The sequence below is a fragment of the Thermobia domestica genome, chromosome 5, assembly GCF_964235325.1.
Source record: "Thermobia domestica chromosome 5, izTheDome1.hap1.1, whole genome shotgun sequence".
Classification (NCBI taxonomy): Eukaryota; Metazoa; Arthropoda; class Insecta; order Zygentoma; family Lepismatidae; genus Thermobia; species Thermobia domestica.
Genome location: NC_137458.1, coordinates 64,487,671 through 64,509,245, shown reverse-complemented (window position 1 = coordinate 64,509,245; position 21,575 = coordinate 64,487,671).

Genomic DNA, 21,575 nt, shown 5'->3' with positions numbered 1-21,575 from the left:
TTCATGTAGTCTAACCCGGTAAGAGGCTCAGTTGGGCAGGTCATATAGCCAGAATGGAAGAAAATAGGAACGCTTTCAAAGTTTTAACTGAAAGTCTAGACGGAAAACGGCCATTAAGAAGACCTAGGCGCAGATGGGAGGACAATATTAAGATGGAAATAGGAATACAAAATAGAAACTGGATCCAGTGGAGAGATAAGGATAGAAGTCAGTGGAGAGCTTTTACGAATGCGGCATTGAACCTCCGGGTTCCATAGGCCACAGAGTTAGTTAGTTAGTTGGGATACGTATTCAAATGAAATCGTAACGATTAAAAATAGTTTACCCAACTCCGAAAACTATGAATTCGACATTAGTCTGAGTCATTTTTGACATTTTAATTTTCATTCCTCCCACTCCGTGTTTTTCAGCTGATGGGGTTGAACATGGACTTAATGGCGACTTCGACTTCAGTGGCTCAGAAAACCATGGATTGCACACCAATATCGACCATTTTGGATTATTTTTACATGTCATCCATGTGTCTTACTCTCACACCTATTGTCTCGAGATTGTAAGTTGCATTTCTACCAAGTTTTGTTAAAAATTGCTCCAATCGTTAACCTGAAATATACATTCAGATATATAGGGTGTTACAAGTGAAAAATGAACTTTAAAGTTCCATAGTTCCACTGCTATAAGGTCGATTGTAGTTGGGTCAAGACATCACTGAGGAACTAGTATGTGATCTATCCCAATATTCATCTTTCAGAACCTCGGTACTTGAACAATATTTTTTAGAGAGGCTGTTTGGAAGTATTTGATTGCTCCCTACCTGCCTCTCTAAAAATTGATGTCCAAATACGAGAACATTCTTAAATATGTGTATTTAAGTTCACATACCAGTTCCTCAGTGATAACTTGATTCGACTACAATAGGGTCCCATAGTAGTAGAGGTATGAGCTTTTAAAGTCCACTTGTTTCACGTTTTTGGCATCCTATAAGTCCGAAACTATCCACTTTTGAGCACAACTCCATATTAACTTTTTTTTTCTTATTTTGATGTGAAGAATCTGTTCTCAAAATAATGTGACATTTTTGTAACACCCTATATGTGTTTGTGTGTATGTGGGGGGGGGGGTGCGGTGCATTTAAATCCCCGAACCTGCTCACACCTCATATATCCGTTCTTGACTAAACAATTTTTTTTACGTCCCACGGTTATGTCGGCTAGGCCAAAGGAGACGGTGATAATGAGAAATGAATGAAATGGTGGAATGAACAAAGTGGGTGGAAACGGGAGAACCCCGAGGAAACTCACGCACACGGTGTTTATCCCCCACAAAGTTCACTTAGCGGGAGCAGGGTTTGCACCTGGGACTCCATGCACCAGAGGTGAACGCTCTATCACTGAGCCACCGTGGCCCCCGTTCTTGACTAAAGTGAGGCTTAAGTATAATCGTATTGGTCACCTAATAGCTTAGGTCCCCAAAAACTATAGTTTTGACACTAATCTCGTCATTGGAGACATTTTATTTTTCACCCCTTCTCACCTCCAGTAACGGAATTTAAGAATGTGCACGAAACAAGATTTGTGGCTTTGTCGTCTCGAAATTGTGCTGTAAAAGTGATGTCTCGACTCGAAAAATGTATATTTCTCTATTGGTAGAGCCGTGTCTCGACTCGAATTTTATCAAGAAAATCCTGTCTCGACTCGTCTCGTGCGTATCCCTAACGGAATTACTATAATAACGGAAATAATACATCAAAACATTTCGTGACAAAATAAAACTTAATTGAAATGTTAATTATAAGTAATGCACGTACAACTGACTGATGGGTACACGTTGGTAATCGTTTCAGGCAAACAAAGTAAGCAAATTATTCTGAATATAATTGTTAGATTTGTAATGGTTTCGTTTCCTTCATTCTGCTTGGACGGAGAAAGTAATCAATTCTTTTTGTTTAATTTATCGATATAATAATACAGTTTATTTGAGTTTTGCTTTCTTGCCAGATACAACTTGGTATAAGGTCAGACAATTGACGATCAATTTGAGACTCTCCGTCTCCCATTGGAAATATAAATAATCAAGAAAGAAAAAGAAAAGGAACTTTTTCAATCATTGATGTAATGCTAAATCTTTACATTTCATGATTAATATTTAAAAAGAAAAATATTATTCTGAAAAAAAATGGAAAAGGAAAGAAAACTAGGACGCATAAGAATCAATATTTTCTCAAGATTATTTATAAAATATTTATACAGGATGGATGAACCATTTTAAGTGACCCTTCCTAAAATAATTGATAGAAATAACTGAAATTTTGTACCAAGCAATGAAGAGGGAGAACTAGTTTGATATATTTGGCAATATCACTAGATTAGCAATGTTGCCAACACAACATGAAGTTTTCTTTCTTTTTTTTTTCAGATGGTGCTACGTCAAGTTATTACATATTTCAAATCTTCATGTTAAACGAAAACTTAAAATGCCACATTTATCATTCAGTGTTGCAAACTAAGAGTTTTACAATATGAAAAATATTCCAATTTTGGAATGCAACTGAGGTGAATTTCCATATCTTAAAACTACCCCCGTAAGCAACCACGTCTGCAGTAGTCTAAGTTTACCTTTAATTTTCCTTCATAGACTTAACTTTATAAATACTCTTTTTGTATGGCTTTGTTAAGTTTAAATTTCAAATATGTTTCGAGTCCAGATAGCTTTGACGTGCAAACCTGTGTATACTTAAACCAGACATAAGAATGAAGGCTGCGCAAGAATGCTTGCGTGTTAGCCTTAGCCTTAGAGATTTTCACTGTGTATGCTAATAAGTCATGCTGAACACGTGTGTCAATTTTAACGCTAGCCTTATATGTATTATTGTCAAGTCTGAAACAAGCTTGCAATCGACGAACTAGCTAATTTGCTATAGCCTTGGTTAGCCTTGGCTATAACCTGAAATAATGTAAATGTAATCTTGTGCAAGCCTATATACTTGGTCTTGAAGGTTTGTGTAAGGGTGTTACAAGTCTAGAATGTTATTTCAATAAGAGAATATAAATACTCAAATTTTTCTTTTATTATTTAACTTGTCTTTAGACAAAGTTTGAATATTTATCTCTTGAATTTGATTGAATTATTATAAATATTCTCACCCCTTACAAAATACACGGGAAAGATAGAAGCATTCTGCCATCTATTGGTGACAGCCGAGCATTTGTACGAAAAAATCCATCGTGTGAATACCCCCAAATGTGACCGAACTTATATAGATCTATACAATCACTTCTTTCATTGTTAACTGAGTGTAATCATTGAAATATGTTACTGAAAACTAAAATTTAGCACTCCCAACGATAAATAAAACAAAATAATACTTAAAAAAAAAAACACGAATTGTCCTCTAATTTACTCATTCAACTTGTCTTTGGCCAAAATTTGAATATTGATCTCTTGAATTTGATTGAACTATTTTGAATATTATCGCTTCCAAACAAAATGCATTGGTAAGATGGAGCAAACGTGCTACCATCTGTGGAACATAGTCGAGCATTTACACTCATCTTCAGAACAAATTGTCTTGTCAGACATAATATGATACAGAGTATAGTAAAAGATAAAACAACGACAGGAAAAGTATCGCAATTGAAGTTAAAGCTAAAAGAAAGATATTAGCTTATTGACCGTAGTGTATGAAAGACTCTCGTGCAATACCAAGTGACCTACCCGTATGGTTACCGTTATTATTATTAGTATTTGTATAAACCTTATATGCATTAGAAAAGTATTAATAAGATACATATTCATGTATACAAGCTTGCTAAAAATTCTTATTGTACAGCCGTCTACAAGGTACCACGAGGGCAACACCAAGCCAGACTCAAAAGAATAAACACAGTATACTGTAGTACAATACAAGTACATATTTTGTCCCTGTAACATGTTGAGTAAGAAGTCTATTCCAGAACAGAAGTCTAATTAGAACCCCATTCCACCTTTTACACACATATATATACAGTATGTGAGTGTGTCTCCCAAATGTAAAATGCTCTATAAATTCCAGGTGTCGCTTTGTGCCGTCACGGTGGAAGCGTTAATTTGTTAGAGAAATGTCAATATACCTGAAAACTTAGAAGCCCAAGGGAGACTCTACGGGCTTACGACTACTGTGTCTTTTCATTACAATAGTCGTCGAGTGTGAAGGGGAGGAAGAGGGGTGAGGGGGACAGAAGTAGAGGAAATTCAAAAGGAGGCAGGAGGACTAATAATTCTACCGCTATATGTCTGATTTTCAGTCTGTTTTCTGGAGCTACTGAGATGGGACAGCAACCAACCATGTCGTTTCCATATGACCCAGTTTCCGGTTTTCATAACACCGTCCGGTCCCTTCTTCACAGCTGAACATTTTATTCCTTCTCTTCGTTCACATTTATATTACTACCCTTTCCCTTTCTCTACTTTCCTAAGTGTTCTTTTTTTTTAATTCGATTTAGTTTGCTGTTCCTTCTTATTTTGTGCGCGAGCCATACATACGCATGGCATCTTGACTTCTGATTTTTAATTACCGTATCGAAAACCTAGTTTCTACAACTCAGGCGGCAAAACCTTCTCTTTCTTCGTCTGTATATATATACATACACAGAGTTAGGAACAAAAACGGAACGAATACGCCTCTGAAAACTTTTGTTTCTAAAGTGGCTTCCAAAAAACTCTTCTTTCCGCCTCCTCCTCCCCCGTAACACACACTTTTTCGTTTGAATTCCGTTTGGAAAAGAATAAAAAGGAAAACTAATTGAATTAAGAGGAAAAGGCATGGAAAGGGTTTGCAAAGAGAGAATGTAAGAAGAAGAAAAGGAGAAGGAAGAAAGAAAAATCAAGGGGGATGAGGAAAAGTTGGAATATAGCTTTGGAATGAGAAGATGAAGAAGAAGCATGCCTGCCCCTTCAATAGAAGTTGTTTCAGTTGAAAAATTTTTGAAGTAAAGAAAGCTAGTTCGTAGTTATACATAGATGGCGTTGAGAAACATTCTTCATTATCGTTTGTTCCGTTCCTAATTCGAAAGTTCAGTCTCTGATGTTCCTTGTTTTAGTTCTCGTAAAGGAAATATTTCTCTTCTTTCATAATAATTTGTAGAACGTAAAATATGAAGATTTTTTTCATTTTTCAAGAATGATATCGTCTCAATAACGGCAATAGGGAGAATTTCAGGAATTTTACAAAATTGTTTTTTAAGAATGTTAGTTGAGATTCTATTATTACAACACTTTAGAATATTTCAAAGTATTACAAAGTTAGAGAATAATATTAAAGTTTTAGAATTTATTCTTTCCAATACTTGCCAAAGTTAATACTTAAAATACTGGTTTGGTGCTATTTAGATGTCTGGCTAATGTGTATGTGTGTATCTTTCAAAGGCCAAATAAGTAAAAACCACGTACAATACCTAGTTATCAAAGTAACTGTCGGCTGCAGCCATTCACTTGTATCATAGCTAAGTCAATGATTGGTTAATTGGTTTCTATTACGAAAGAAATTTGTGATGCAAAGTTCTTAGCCGTGTGTTGCACCGTCCAGTTGTCAGGGAAGTTCTTCCGTGCCAAGAAGAATCGAGATGCCGAAAGGGATAGAAGTCGACATATACTCGAATTAGCCCTTGGAGCCTAGGGCTACATGCAGCATAGGGGCGGCATATTGGACTTCCTCTTCTCCACCTTATACATTACAGAATAAATTAATTTATCGTGATAGAAATTTCCCGTGTAGACGTTTCTGCATTACAGACATTTTTTTTTCCTTTCTCGAGATCAAAATATAGATCGATCACAATATCATATTAAACTAGAATGGAGGAAGGCACGGTGGCTCAGTGGTAGAGCGCTTACCTCTGGTACATGGGATCCCTGGTTCGATCCATGGCCAAGTAAGTTTGTGGTGGACAACATTGTGTCCTCGGGATACTCGCGTTTCCTCCTTCATTCTCATTCCATCAATTCTTCCATCATCATTCACTTGCCTTAATCATCCGTCTTTCTTAGCCTAAGGGGCATAATCAAGGGACGCTAATCTGTCAGATTTATTTTCATTTCAATAAGACAATGGATTTCATCAATAACAGCACTTTTTAATTCAATAAGTAGGCACATATTTGAACTCACAATACATTACTCTTTTTGAAGGAGATTCCAAAAATACAGCCTAAGGCACCAGAAGTGTTAATTCGACTACGGTAGTCGGTGAGAGAGGCGTCCCACCGCGTACCATGGCCGTATCCTTACGCCAAACGACATTGGCGCATAAACTCTACTACGTACTGCTCGAGATATTTCAAACTTTCGCCAGGATTCAAGGTACTGACGTACAATTCTGGAGGCAGTTGTGGTCCATCTGGATTGCGCAGTCGGGCTTGTCTTTCTGTTTTGAAATCTAGAGAACACTGATGAGTACCTATCCCAAGTATTTACGGTAGCATTGCCAACAGACGAAAACCAAGATATTAGAAGATTAGCAAGGAGAAGAATTAGAAAAGGCAGCGATTTAAAGAGTTATAAGGTCAACAAAGGGCAACAGTTCTATGTTCCGAAACTGAACTTTAAGGCACAGGAGTACTTTGACTGAATCAATTGCACCTCAAACGGTATCAATGAACTGAAGACAACATAATTCAGGATGGATATGTCTCGAATGATTTATTTTATACTGCATGCCCAACATTTTGTGGAATAGCCTATTTTACCTTTTTTTAAAAAAAGTATTTAAGTTAAAGTGTGACATTTTCCCCTCATCATCTCTCTCTGAAATATATCTGTTAAGAATAATCTACATGGAAAGACATTACTTTTGGTATGGGATACAAACGATGAAGTTTATGAGCGATAATGATTCAAAAATGTACGTGATATTAGAGTATGTGTGAGTAAAGATAATGGAAATTTGAGATTAATATAAAATGTTGAAAGAAGAAAAGAATGGTGTTTTGAAACGAAAATGAGTGCGTTAAATAAAGTCAAACATGGAAATGAGGAGGTGATGATTACTAGTTTTAAGCATTAGAGCAGTGGTTCTCAAAGTGGGGTCCGTGGACCCCTGGGGCTCCACGGGACCTAGCCAGGGGGTCCGCGAAATGTGTAATAATATAATGGAACTCACAGCTGTACCTACGTTTGTAAATTTAATGTTTTCCTACTTTACTAAATTTCTGCCTGTGAGTATGAAGAGTTATCTAAAAGTACATTTCAACATCTGATGCCTTTCCCTACCAATTGCTTATGTGAACAGACCTTTTCTGCTCTTTGCAATATTGAAACCTTAAAGCGAAATCGTCTTAATGTGGAATCGGACCGAAGATTGATGGTTACGAAACTTATTACAGATGCAATTATGGAAAAACAGAAATAATTTAATTTGTCACATTAGTGACCCAACATTTGAGAACACTTTTATTAAATGGATTACTTAAAAAAAAAAAAAAAAAAACATTGATTGTCAGTCTTGAAAGTATTTTCAATTAAAATTTCGTGCACTAGGAAACAATCATGTATCTTTAGAATAAACTAGCAGCGTTCACCCCGCTTCGCTGCGGTCACCCCGGAACGCAATAAACTTTGTTACTTAGATAATTTTTACTTTTTCGCTTTCAAATTGCAGTAAATGTTAACATTATAGCGCCTGTCATTTATGTTAACCCGCCGAGTGACACGGTCATGCGGGTTGCATATAAATACGTTTATTTTTATACCTATGATGAACTAACAAAGGATTTGTACGTTATGGACACTTGAATGGTCAATTATCTCAAGACACTGGTAATTAAAAATTAAAGTGATATGATAAAAACCATCTAGGGTCCAAATCCTAATAACCCCCCAAAAATGAAAGAAATTGGTTCAGCCGTATTAGCGTGATGAGCTAACAAAGGATTTGTGCGTTCTCTTTTATATAATAGATTACTTATAGCGTTATTTCTCTTTATCTTTTTCTTGTCAGTGGTAATTTTAATTAGTATATTGTTTAATACAATGTGAAATTCAGAGAGCGTTGGACGGGGGTCCGCAGATCACTTTCCGGATGCGTTATCAAAAAGTTTGAGAATCACTGCATTAGAGCTTTCTTATTTCAAGTGTGCCCCTGCTGGCGCTGGCGGTAATCTTTCAATTGTTAGATCCGTAAGCGTTGCCACAATGAATTATTTCACGAATTTCTCTGTACACTGTCTTATCTAAGTAGCCTACGATCTTCACTCGTCAAAATCAAAGGACTGAGTGACAAATTGGCAACACAGCTGAGACCATTCACTTCTTTCTCCTAAGCAAATGGAGAGAGTTTCCTCAGTAAGAGGGTCGCGGTGTGGAGTTGAAGTATGTTTCACATATTTTCATAGGGGAACACTTGAAACAGAAAGGTTCTATCGTTGAAAACTTGAATAAATTTGAAAAGAAAGAGTAAAACAGAGCGAAAGTCTTGTTTTTCACACAATTTTCCCTCTTTCACGATTATTTACTTCAATAGAAAATGATACATTTACATCGAACATTGGAATTCAGGAAGAAATCAAAAAAATCCGTAGAATCAAGAGCGTTTTACGCAAAGAACCTCAGTAACAACAGAATACCGTTAATAAATAAATTTGTAATTTGTTGCACAGTAGGCAGTGTTGACATATCGTAAATCTTCCTCTTTGTCTGATTTAAGATAGGTAACACTGTATGTGTGTGTATATAGTACGTTAAAAAGAAAAGGACAAAGAGAATGTGTGAGGAACCCAAACGTGTGAAAATTTTAGTAGTGTTGTTTGTTAAGAGGTACACGGGAAGTAAACAAGTTGAAAAAAAGTTTCATTTCAAACGTATATATGTAAAACATCTAGTTTATAGTGTATGTTTTTGGTTACTTTTATTTTCTACTGAAGCTATCCTTTCACCACCCACTTCCCTTGGTGAAGTTCTTTTGTGTGTGTATGTCTAAGTTAAAACACGAAATTGCGCCACATAAAGCTTTAAAGACAACATTGTCCGTGGGTTCTCTTTCGACTTTTACCACCACCTTACGCTCCACTCATCCCATCCTAACTCTTTCCTAAACCTTGATGGTTTTGGATCTAATTTAACTTTCTTTCTCCACAAAAGAAAGTTAAAAAAAAATATTCTCGCACGAGACGAAAGAGTTATGGCCTTAAACAGATTTCTTGTTGGTTTTCGGCAAAGAAAGTTCATCTTCGCCTCGACGAAAGAGGTAGAGCTCGTAAATAAAATAGAAGAGAAGTAGCGGGACCAAATTGCGTTTGCGTATAACCTCTCATACTCTCTCTTATTCTGCATGTAGAGCCGTGTGTGAATGTGTGTACACAGTACGTGGAATATATGGACATATATGTCGTTCCTTTTGGTACCTAAATATTTTATTTATATGCGAACGTCTATACATCGTACCGCTTTTCTTTATTTAGCGTTCTATTCTACGTCATTTTTCACTTTTGGAAGTCTTATGAAAGTGTTAAGCGTTCTCTCTTTTTTGCCAACTTCAAAAGAAGTATGTACATGTGTACGAGGCCTTTTGTAATGCGTAAGAGGAAGAATGTTCTCATTTACTTCTGGAACTCTGAAAAACTGTTTTTAGTGGTTCTTTTCACAGAATATACGATTTTTTTAAAAAATATTTTCTGCCTTCTTCATCGAAATTGGTTGTTTTAATTTATATTCAATCTCCTATGTGCTGATTAAACAGACTCAACGTCATAGGTATTCTACCATTATTGGCAGTTCACTTGCCGCAACTGAGAAGCTTCCATGCTCCACGGTCTTCAGCTAACTTCTTCGTCTCCAGGTGTGATTTTTCAACTTTGAAATTAATTGTAGTCTTCTTCGCCCTCTCCCTCCCTTTCCTGCCATCATACCCTCTAACACATCGCTATCATCGCTCATTCTCCCTTACCATTTCTAACACTTTCTAATTCGTTTTACGCTCGTTTTACCCAACTAACCCTCTCCATTTTGCTCCACACCTACATTTCGAAAGCTTCCACTCGTTTTTAATCATTTCTGCGTAATCTCCATGTTTCTGACCCATACAGTACAATACTCCACACGAAACAGTTTATAAGTCTTTTTTTTTTTTTTTAAAAAAAACTCTTTATTCAAGGTCCCACAAAATAGTATTTTGTTCTTCCTAAAAGGTATGAATATAAAATGGATAAAAAAAAAATGTCTGTATCAATGTAAAAATCTGATGATGAGGTTTTAACACGTACTCCTCTAATCGTATTGCAATACCGCGAATGTTCCATCGTATTCCTTGGAATTCCTTTTTAGTACGAGTGGGCCGAGGATAAGAATTGAGACTGTACGGTCTCGAAAATACGTTATGAAAGTAGTGTCTCGCCTCGAAAAATGTCATAGCATGGTGAAATTATGGTGAATCGTGATTTATCGATCTCTTATGAATCCACTGTTTACCGCTTTCTGGTAATTGGCTAAACCAGCTTTCATCGGGGAATGTAATATGGTTGCAAAAGTGTTGTGACTTATTGCACATGGCAGTGGCTTATTTTTCCTCCGTGTCATTCGTGATTTTACAAGCAAGGTTTCTTTTCGGTGACTGGTCGGTATATTCCCGCACTGGTCGGTAAACACTGTAGGACAACTACAGTGCTGATCTGTCAACTTCTGATGCAATGCCATTGGCAGATTTGGGTGGATAGGTCATTGAACATCGGTCTAACGCAAGTTTCTGTCTTATCGTTGGTTCGGTCGACCCGATCTTAACTCCTTCAGTGTGGGTGGCGAGTTAACTCGTGTCTTCAAAACGCACCTGCTGTGAGGATGGCGTATATATACGCTTTCATTTTGCTCGCGTATGGCGTATATACTTGCCCATAGTATGAGTAATGTTATCCCGACCATATTTAGCGAGTTTGCGCTCAGCTGGTTTTAATTGTTGCTTAATTAAAAGAAGAAGAGGAAAAAGAAAGAAATTAAAATAGAATTTGGGCTTCGTCAAATATAGTTTTCATTCTTTGTTTTGTTTGAGAGCAGACAGCACAGTAATGGCTTCAAAATGTATTTCAACGATGCTGACATAGAGGAAGAGTTATTAATTAGTGATTCTGATGTAAGTGATTTTGAAACAGATTTAGAATCAACATCCAAAGTTCTCCAAAAAAAAAAAAAAAACTAAACTTTTTACAGCGGTTCGCATCTGAAAATTACGCACTGAAGGGGTTAAGGCTACTCATGTCTTTTCGACCAGCCTAAAATGCAGTATAAATCTGTTTTCAATTGCTGAGGGCAAACGTAACAAAGTATTGATGGTGTGTTGACTTCAATCATACTCTAAATGCCCAATTATGCTAGCACGGATTAAATACAAGTACGTGAGAGCGCTATGATGCCATTTGTACTGCATGTTCACATCATATCACCATCTACGTCGCACTTATTGGCCATTGTTCGCCATTTGTTCGGAATTTCTAGGAAATCATATTGACCTGTGGATGTCTATATACTTATGAGAGGATAGTGTGGTATAGTAATATTATATTTGCTATATTTTACTGATTAAAAGACAGCGATTGAGTGCTCACCTTTGGTATGAAGGATCCCTAGTTCATTCCAGGTTATGTAAATTTGTAGAGAACAATATCGCACCTCTGGTGTTTATCGAGATTTTTCGTTTCCTTCCGCGTTTTCATTCCACCAATTCTTTCATAATCTTTCGTTTCTGTTAGTCATCCGTCTCCTTTAGCCTACAGGGCCTAATATGGGCCGTAAAACTCTAAAATATTTTATGGTTTGGGAGACTTGGTATCGATTTCCAGCAGGAACTCTATGTTAAGTTGCAGGTCCACATCTCACATAGCCTTGCTGCTGAAAGGAACGCTAAACTCCAATCAAATCTAAAAAAAAAATGCTTATCTCTATACGATTAAAAAAAATTAAAGTTAATCTGCTTATTTGGTCCACCCTTCATGATGTGGTGAGAAACTGGTTTGATTGCTCGTGCTGGTGGTGAACCAGTTTAAACCGTTTCACTTATTAAGAATTGATTCGTACGATAATTGCATTGTTACAGCAGAGAACGTCATTTAGCTCAGATGTGGTGAAGGGAAATGAGTGGACTGTGTTACCATTTACCATTGCCGTGCCTTCCCTTTTGGGTCTTTCCCCGTATTTCAACACATACAGCAAATAGCGAGTCATAGGAGATTGAGGCTTAAAACCTGAGTTCGCCGACAACCCGCCATTGATTGCTTTGTACTTTGTAACGTTTCTCTGGTTAACAAAACCGTCTCTACACACATTAACAGATACACTGTATCTCTCCCACACACCACCCTTCTCAAATTTTTAAACGCGAACGTAATGCTTTCTGGTTGACTGCTGTGTGGCTTCTGTTTCAAAATAAAAGGCCATCTGTCTCTAGGCGAGTTAGGCTTTTCCTTCTCCTTTTGACCCCCCCCCCCTTTTTGCTCCTCCACCACAATTCCTAGTAGAGTGGGGACAACTAATTAATTAATGGTCTCTGTCCAAGCGGAATATTAGTCTCTCGTCACGGTGTTGGTTTTTGCTTACAGCCTGGAGGCAAACACTAGAAAGGTGCTGAGCGATAGCGATCGACTTACATCTCCTCGTTTGTGCACCTACTATGTGTATTGCCCACAAGAAATTATATATATGTACACCGTTTGAGAAATTAATATTCAGAATATATATATATATATATATATATATATATATATATATATATATATATATATATATATATATATATATATATATATATATATTCTGAATGTTAATTTCTCAAACGATGTATAGGAATTATAAATGTGCGTTATGTCATAACGTTTTATAGTTATTAACTTTCAAGGAAATATGAACTTTTCTCGGTGCTTCATGGTAAAAATGATGCTGTAAGGTCCGAAGATCAATATTGAATGTTAAGTAACTCCAAAGTTCGTCATTGGATCATTATCTTAGTTCTAGGCTTTATGGTATTTTTTTCAATTGACCGACATGTGATGTAGGAACGAGCTGTTACGATCAAAGTCAGAACAGAGAGAACAGATTGAGCAAAATATGGGAGGGAACGAGAAAGGCGTAACGGAATAAAACAAATGTTGCCAGTGGACGATTATTCATGAATCCATCTGTATATTGTATCTGCAGAAGCACCAACCACGCCTCATTTGCCTGCCAGCACTGTCCTGTAAACGTCTTAAGAAAGAAAGGGATGTGTCCATTTTCTTTGAACATGACTGTACATATGAAATCTCATTGTTCCCCAACAGGTAGAATAAATTAAAAAAAAAAAACAATCATAAAATTAAGAAATAACGTAGTATGGTCATAGTATAATAAATTAATTATAAGACAATAATGTGTTCCAACTATCCCGCCGTCTGGTATTTTAATTTCCTGTGAATACTGTATCTATTCATATAAATGTCTAAATAAATATACTAGTATGCCACTTCTCCTCCCTAGCTCCTTTAAAGAAACTTTTTTTTTATGTTCCATATTAGACACGTAATCTGTAAGTCTCCTAGTAAATAATGTAATTTTCCTTTCTCAGTTTTTTTTTTTTTTTCATCTTTGTAACAATACTAAAGCAAATGAGATGCTTATGGATAAAGCTTAAACGTTTTACTACCTGAGTCAACTCCGTAAGTTCACGAACATAAGCGTTGGGGGAAAATATCTCTGAGAAAACATACAACGAAGGAAATAAATAAATCTTGCTTGGACAGCCATTGATCGAATATCTGGAGTTAATACATGTTCGTGAACAAGATAAAGTAATTTAAAACATAACGTCATGCAATCATAAATTGCAAAAAAACAAAAAACAGATTCTAATCGTTTCTTACAACTTTTATGTGATAGTTCGTTCATAAATTCCTTGAAGAAATATTTATGAATGAAAAATGAATGAAATAAATATAGTAGGACCATGCTTATTCGTACAACGATAGTCAGAACTTTCAAGAGACCCCGACTGACAGTTCAGATAGAAAACGAAAATGTAATAAAATGTGAGCGATGTTTCTTAACTGACAGATTTTCAATGTGTTCTTAGGGTTCGAAATTTTTTCCGAGCTTCCTTGTGGTTATATGGTTATCATACGTGCATTCGGTGTGGAAGACCTGGGTTTGATTCACGGTGTAGATCCATGATATCAGAACTGCCCCACTCCCGCCGAAATAGATCAAGGACCTCGGGCACCAAAGACACCGTCTCTATGCAGTAGAGTACGGAGAAGGACTGCGTCGGTGTTGGATTTTAATTTACCGTCACGGCTATGAAGGTCTGTTAATATGTTTCTACCCTCCTATAGAAATATTGTAGCTATTTAGATGGAAGTTACACAGAAAATGTCTCGTGATTCTTATGAACTTTTATGATTTTTGATTCAAAACTGTTGAATATATGGCGTCTGGATGTAATGAAAGTTCCGAATTGTCAATATCGGTCTATCAAACAGCCATAAAGTTCATATACAATAATTGGGTAAAAACCAAGGAGATTTATGAAGAGAGAAATTCTGTTTATGATAACATGTGCCCATACTAAAGCACTATTAAACCATGAAAGAGACAGCTGAAATCGGGACGACTGAGTTTGGATTACGAACCAAGAGATACCAAACCTTAATTCAACGATTTGAGGGGTTGCAAGTTCGCTATTTTTGGTGATTACCTAACCTTTGGGCACAGAATGACTGGTACATATTCCAGAAGTCTGCTGGAAAAAGTTCACGATGCTCTGGAAGTAAAGCCCCGTTGCATGCTCAGAAAAAAAAAGTGTTCGTGTCTTAGTGGACAATGCTCCCACCCACAAAGTTCAGGAAACCATGAATCTTATCCAAAGCCTCGGCTACCAATTATTGCTCCATTCGCCATATACTACTACCTCACGCCGTCAGACTTCTTGTTGCTCAAAATGAAGCAGTAGCTCTTTCATTTGATGTATTACTTGTAATTGTAAGTTAATTGTAATAAATACTACAAAACCGTAAATCAGCGATACTTAATTTGAAACAAACTGTACGGGAACAAACTGTACTTGTTCTCGTAGATCTTTTCCATGATATAATTGATCAAATATTTATTGATTGGTTCTCTTCAGATCCAAGAGAATGTTTTGCATTATTTTTTTTTTATGAGAAGCAAAGTATCAAAACTGTGTCCCAAACTCCATTAAGATAGATGCTAAAAGCCACGTGAAATAAACACAAGATGAAGAAACATCAAGAAATTACGCCTTAGAGAAATCAGCCTCATTCAGAAGCTTTTAAAACCCTGGTCTCTGTAATAAGGGAACAGTCTGGAAATTCATTTTTGTTTTATTATCTAACAAATTATCATTCTGTAAGTGCGCTTTATTAAGGAAAGCAATTAAGGAATGCAATAAGCAGAATACTTTAGGGCTCCCAAGTTGACGAATAGTTAGCACACTCACGTGATCTAGGCTCAATTCCAATGGGAGTCTAGTTTGCAATAAGTTGTAGGACATAATTGTGGAGTACAATACAGAAAAGTTGTTTCATTTCAATTGAACTTTTATATAGGCAAATGATTAGTACGTATGACTTGATTTAAATTGAACTTCTATATTGGCAAATGGTTAGTACATATGACTTGATGTGAATTGAACTTTTATATAGGCAAATAGTTAGTACGAATGACTTTTAAATTGCACTTTAATATAGGCAAGTGGTTAGTACATATGACTTGAATTAAATTGAACTTTTATATAGGCAAATTGATAGTACGTTTAGCTTTTAAATTGCCTTTTTATAGGCAAATGGTTAGTACGTTTGACGATTTAAATTGCACTTTTGTATAGACAAATGGTTAGTACGTATTACATGATTTAAATTGCATTTTTATATAGGCAAATAGATAGCACGTATGACTTGATTTAAATTGAACTTTCGAATTGACAAATGGATAGTACGAATGACTTTTAAATTGCACTTTTATATTGGCAAAGTGTTAGTACGTATGACTTGATTTAAATTAGACTTTTATTATAGACAAATGGTTAGTACGTATGACTTGATTTAAATTGAACTTTTATATAGGCAAATGGTTAGTACGTATGACTTTATCTAAATTGTACTTTTATATGGGCAAATGATTAGTACGTATGACTTGAATTAAATTGAACCTTTATATAAGCAAATGGTTAGTACGTATGGCTTGATTTAAATTGAACTTTTATATAGGCAAATGGTTAGTACGTATGACTTGATTTAAATTGATTTTTTTAATAATCAAATGGTTAGTACGTATGACTGTTAAATTGCACTTTAATATAGGCAAGTGGTTAGTACGTACGACTTTTAAATTGCACTTTTATATAAGCAAATGGGTAGTAAGTATGGCTTGATTTAAATTGAGCTTTTATATAGGCAAATGATTAGTACGTATGACAATTCTGGGTTCGATTCCTGGCTGAGCATCGGTGTGTAGGCGGAACGTACAACGGTAGTGTGGCTGGAACGTACTAAAAATTAAATTCTTTTTAATTTACTGAAAACTGTACTTAAATTGTCCTTCCGTCCTGAAGTTATTTACGAAACTAATTTCATTAAACGGAAAGAACTTTTGTCGCTGACTGTACGTCTTATAAAATGTGTTAATAAATAAAATGTAACATTAAGTATTTACTACGTTACCGTTTGGTAGTCATATAATGATATAAATAAATAAATAAAATACAATATTAAAATTTTACAAGGAACAGGTTATTAATTATAAAATACTATAAATAAATGAATAAATAAAGAATAGTACTGGAAAAGTTTACTATAATAGTTTAGTAGTTTCAAAGTGAAATTAATAAAAGATAATACTAACATTTTACATAACAATTTAATTGTTGTGAAACGTTTTGTAATTATAAAATGCTGTTTGTGAATAAATGAATAATTAGCAGATTCTGGTTAAATAATGTAATATAAAACTTAACTACGTAACTGTTAGCAATAATTATGAAATGTTGAAAGTAAATACTTATACTGAAACGAAGTGTCATGAATATTTAATTGAATTACGTATCTGTATTAGCTGTGTAAAATACACATACTATAAATAAATAAAGCAGGAAGAAATGTCTTAATAAGTATAACATATTGTCTAAAAATAAAACAGTATTAATGAGGAATGATACCGAATTTAGGGATGGGTTTATCTCTTGCTGCATCCACAATCCAAAGTGGCTCTGGGGTAGTGTTACCCACTAGACAAGACGAGATGAAAAATAAGGTTATCTCGTCTCAATTCTGGAAATATTTTTTTCTCATCTCTTGTTGTAAATTTATATATATTAATAATTTATTTCATACAACCAATACACCCAACAGATATTACATACATTACGTTATTTTTCGAAGCCACGTTGTTACGAAGTGTTTCACCTCCTCGTCTGAAGTGAAGTGACGGCCTCCAAGATGCTTCTTCAAGTGCGGGAATAGGTCAAAGTCACCTGGAGCGAGGGCCGGGCTGTAAGGGTAGTGGTCGATAGTGTCCCAGCGAAACTGTTTCAACAGCGTGGTGATCCTCATCGTTGACGTTTTCTCTACTAACCGTAAACTTTCGACACCATTCTGCGACATGTTGACGAAACATTACAATCTCTCAGTAAATTTCTACCAGCTGCCCGTTAATTTTAACCGTGATTATATGTTTCGTTCACAGAAATCAAATAACTGGGCGGACTTCTTAGCGAGATCCGTTTTCCAAACGAGTCGCCATTTGTATTTATCTACTATTAGCGCCATAGGTGGCGAGTGCTGAAACTCTGCACAGTTGCCAACTCCGTGTATTAAAATTACCGTACACTACTCATTCCTCTATAAACGACGACACTCCAGAAATACCGGCTTTGTAACCTTAGTTTCTGAGCCTCTCTCGTACAAAATTTATGTCCTGATATATATATATATATTTGTATACAAGAGGACCACGTAGGGTGTGATAAAATAACGTATAAACCATGTTTATTACTGGAATATACATGGAATAACTTGCTTACTTTCAAACGCTGAGAAATGCTGTTCATTTTGTTTCTACAATAACCTTATCAATTTATAGTTTTTATACTATGAATTGTAACTGTAAAACTCGTTTAAATCTCTCGTCTCCAATTTAAAAATGAATTTCGTGTCGTGTTTTTGAGAGATTCGATAAATTTCTCGACTCCTGAGTAACCTATTTAGGGATTCATCTCGTAAAAGTTAACTTGATCAGTGAAAGAGGCCGAATGTGATAAGAACTACAGGGTGGCCCAAAAGTAAGTATACAGTCCCGTACTGATCAACTCATTGCTTTTTTATATCATTTCTTATTCTTATCCATCAGGCAGACTTAGTTTATTATTTGTTCTTAATGAGTTTTTACTTACAGTTTAAGCTCGGAACAACCGAAGCAAATACACCTATAAGCTAGAATATTATACTTGATCAATGCAAGAGTGTATACCTACTTTTGGGCAACCCTGTATATTATGACTTCCTACCTGTACATGCCAAAGCCTGTACATTCATAGTGCCCATAAGCCGCCTTGTCTTGTCCCAACTATGCGGGGGTGGGTACATGGGAGATATTACCCTTTACAACTCTTTAATAATTACAGAATGCTAGAATTAAATTAAAATGTCTACTATTAAGATTTTATTATGTGGTTGGTAAACAAGTAAGATGTAATACTATATTTTTTGTATGTATTTGTATATTTTCTAAAATGTTATACAATATAACTTCAACTATCCGAATTCCAATCATCTGGCTTGTCAAATACCCGGGTCGATAGAAGGATATGAAACAATATATATATATATATATATATATATATATATATATATATATATATATATATATATATATATATATATATATATATATATATATATATACATTTGCGAAATAGCAAAATGCGAACTGTATGTGTTCCTGCGTAAAGAAAACAATTTTCTTAAGATTCCTATATAAACCAACGTTAAAATTTATATTTACTTGGATTTTTTTTTTTTCAAAAATTATTTTGCAGTAAAAGTATTCTTATTTTCAACATTAAGGGTCTTCACTACAGCGACATTAAACTACCGCAAATTTTAGAGATTTTTCTGTAATATCTTCAAAACAAATAACAATGTTCGAAAAGCAGGAACGTAGTGAACTAGACAATACGATTTTGCATGTGATACCGATATCATAACTCGTCTATCTGCTTTCGATTTGCAATTGTAGATAGATTTAGCACTTTTTTTTTCGAGTTCTGTAAATAGCGGCATTCCAAAAGCAGATAGGTGAATTGTGGTAAAGTTATCAGATGGAAAATCGTATTGTGTAGTTCATTACGTTTCTGCTTTTCGAATATTTGTATTTCTTTTGAAGATATAACCCCCCCCCAAAAAAAAACAAACTAAAATTTGCGATAGCTTAATTTGGCAGTAGTGAAGTCCCTTAAGCAACAGCGATTTCAGGGTTGTTTTATCTCTCGTCTTTATTATTATTATTATTATTATTATTATTATTATTATTATTATTATTATTATTATTATTATTATTATTATTATTATTATTATTAATATTATTATTATTATTTCCTCTACTATATGGATTTCAGCATATTCGGATGACGTTCAGAACACATTAATCCGTATAATTTGAAAAAAAAATGAAATGAAATCTTTAAGTTTTACGTCCCACGCTTATGCCGGTTAGGCTAAAGGAGACGGTGATGATGAGAGATGAGTGAAATGGGGAATTAAGAAAGTGGGAGGAAACGGGAGAACATCGAGCATGGTGTTTGTCCACCACAAGGTCCACACGGCGCGAGCTGGGATCGAACCAGGGACCCCAAGCACCGGAGGTGAACGCTCTACCACTGAGCCACCGCGCCCCCCCCCTATAATTTGAGATTCACTTTCTATTTCAATGAAATGAAGTGAAATCTTTCCGTTTAACGTCCCACGATTCTTTCCTTTAGGGTAAAGGAGACGGAAGGCTAAAAAAGCACGTGAGTGTTGATGGAAGAATTGGTGGAATGAGAAAGTGGGGTCAAACGAGAGTTCCCCCAAGAAAACCCACAGACACGATGTTGTCCACCACAAACTTACTTGACCGGGCATCGAACCAGGTACCCCCACACACCAGAGGCAAAGCCTCTACCAACTGAGCCACGGTCCTCTTCTCCAATGTATTTCAAATTGGTAGCATTTTAAAGACTTCTCTTCGTCCAAAACATATGACGCCTGAATTAAACTTAATTTCCAACAATGACAAACATTTTGAAAATATTGCTTATTTTAGATTATTTTGTAAAACTTAATGTTATCTTTCGTAGTATTTTTTAAAGAAAAAATAACCGCCAAACTCAACTAACATCCTTAACCCTTTCACAGAGGAAGTCGACTTTTGTCGACAGAAACAAAATTTCCTTAACATGCGAATGTCGACTATAGTCGACGTGTTAAAATTTGTTTGTCCGTATCTTGGCTTTGTCGAGAGTAGTCGCCAAAGTTGTACCGTTCATTTTTTTGTGTGTGTTCTATTATTTTCGATAAACAATAGAAATCACACAGAAAACCTTTGGCGACTACAATCGACAAAACCAAGATACAGACAAATTTTAACACGTCGACTATAATCGACATTCGCAGGTTAGGGAAATTTTTTCCGTCGCCTTCCACAGTGAAAGGGTTAAAGATATTATATATAGAGGCGCGAATCCAAGAAGGGCTATAGCCTACCTCTTTGGCACACAGGTATACAGTGGATAAAATGGGCTTCAGCCCTGGCTTTACACTGGATAAAGCTGCAAACTATGGTTCAGCCCCTCCCTTGATCATATCCTGGATCCGCCACTATATATATATATATATGACGTCACGCCATTCCCTTACTTACCTTTCCCCACTGTAATTTTTTTTTAGGAACTGGGGGGACGCCGTACATTGTTTGAAGGTGAGGGGGCTGCATCCCCTGCGATCCCCCTCACTTTTACCCCTGGATATATCGTAGTTAAATAATTAAGATTCTAAGTTTGGTATGAAAAACGAGAATTCGATTCTCGTTGAGATGCCTTTTTTAAATCTCATATTAAACTTGTGTTCCTTTTTCACATAATCCCATTGCTGAATAGATTTTTTTTAAAAAAAAGAAAAATAATAATGTTTAATTGTTAAACTTTAAAAACTCAAATAAAATATGGAATTATATATATTTATTTAATTTAATTAAGTTAAAATATGACCAGTTTTGTGTCGATTTCATAATACAATTACTTGCTAATCCTGTTACTTTTTTTTTTAATTTCTAGGTAAGTGAGTTATGTGGTTTGGCTGTACACACTCGAAAACTTCTTCATAACGTTACACAACCCAAACACATGTGAAGATGTTGAGACGGTTTATGGACATTAACTGTAACTGGTAAGTACCCTTAAATCCTATTAGGATCGTCTTGTAGTACTGTCCATATACAAATAACTAACTAACTGAAACTAACGTTGAAAGTCCGTTAAGTTTACATCACTACGTATATATATATATATATATATATATATATATATATATATATATATA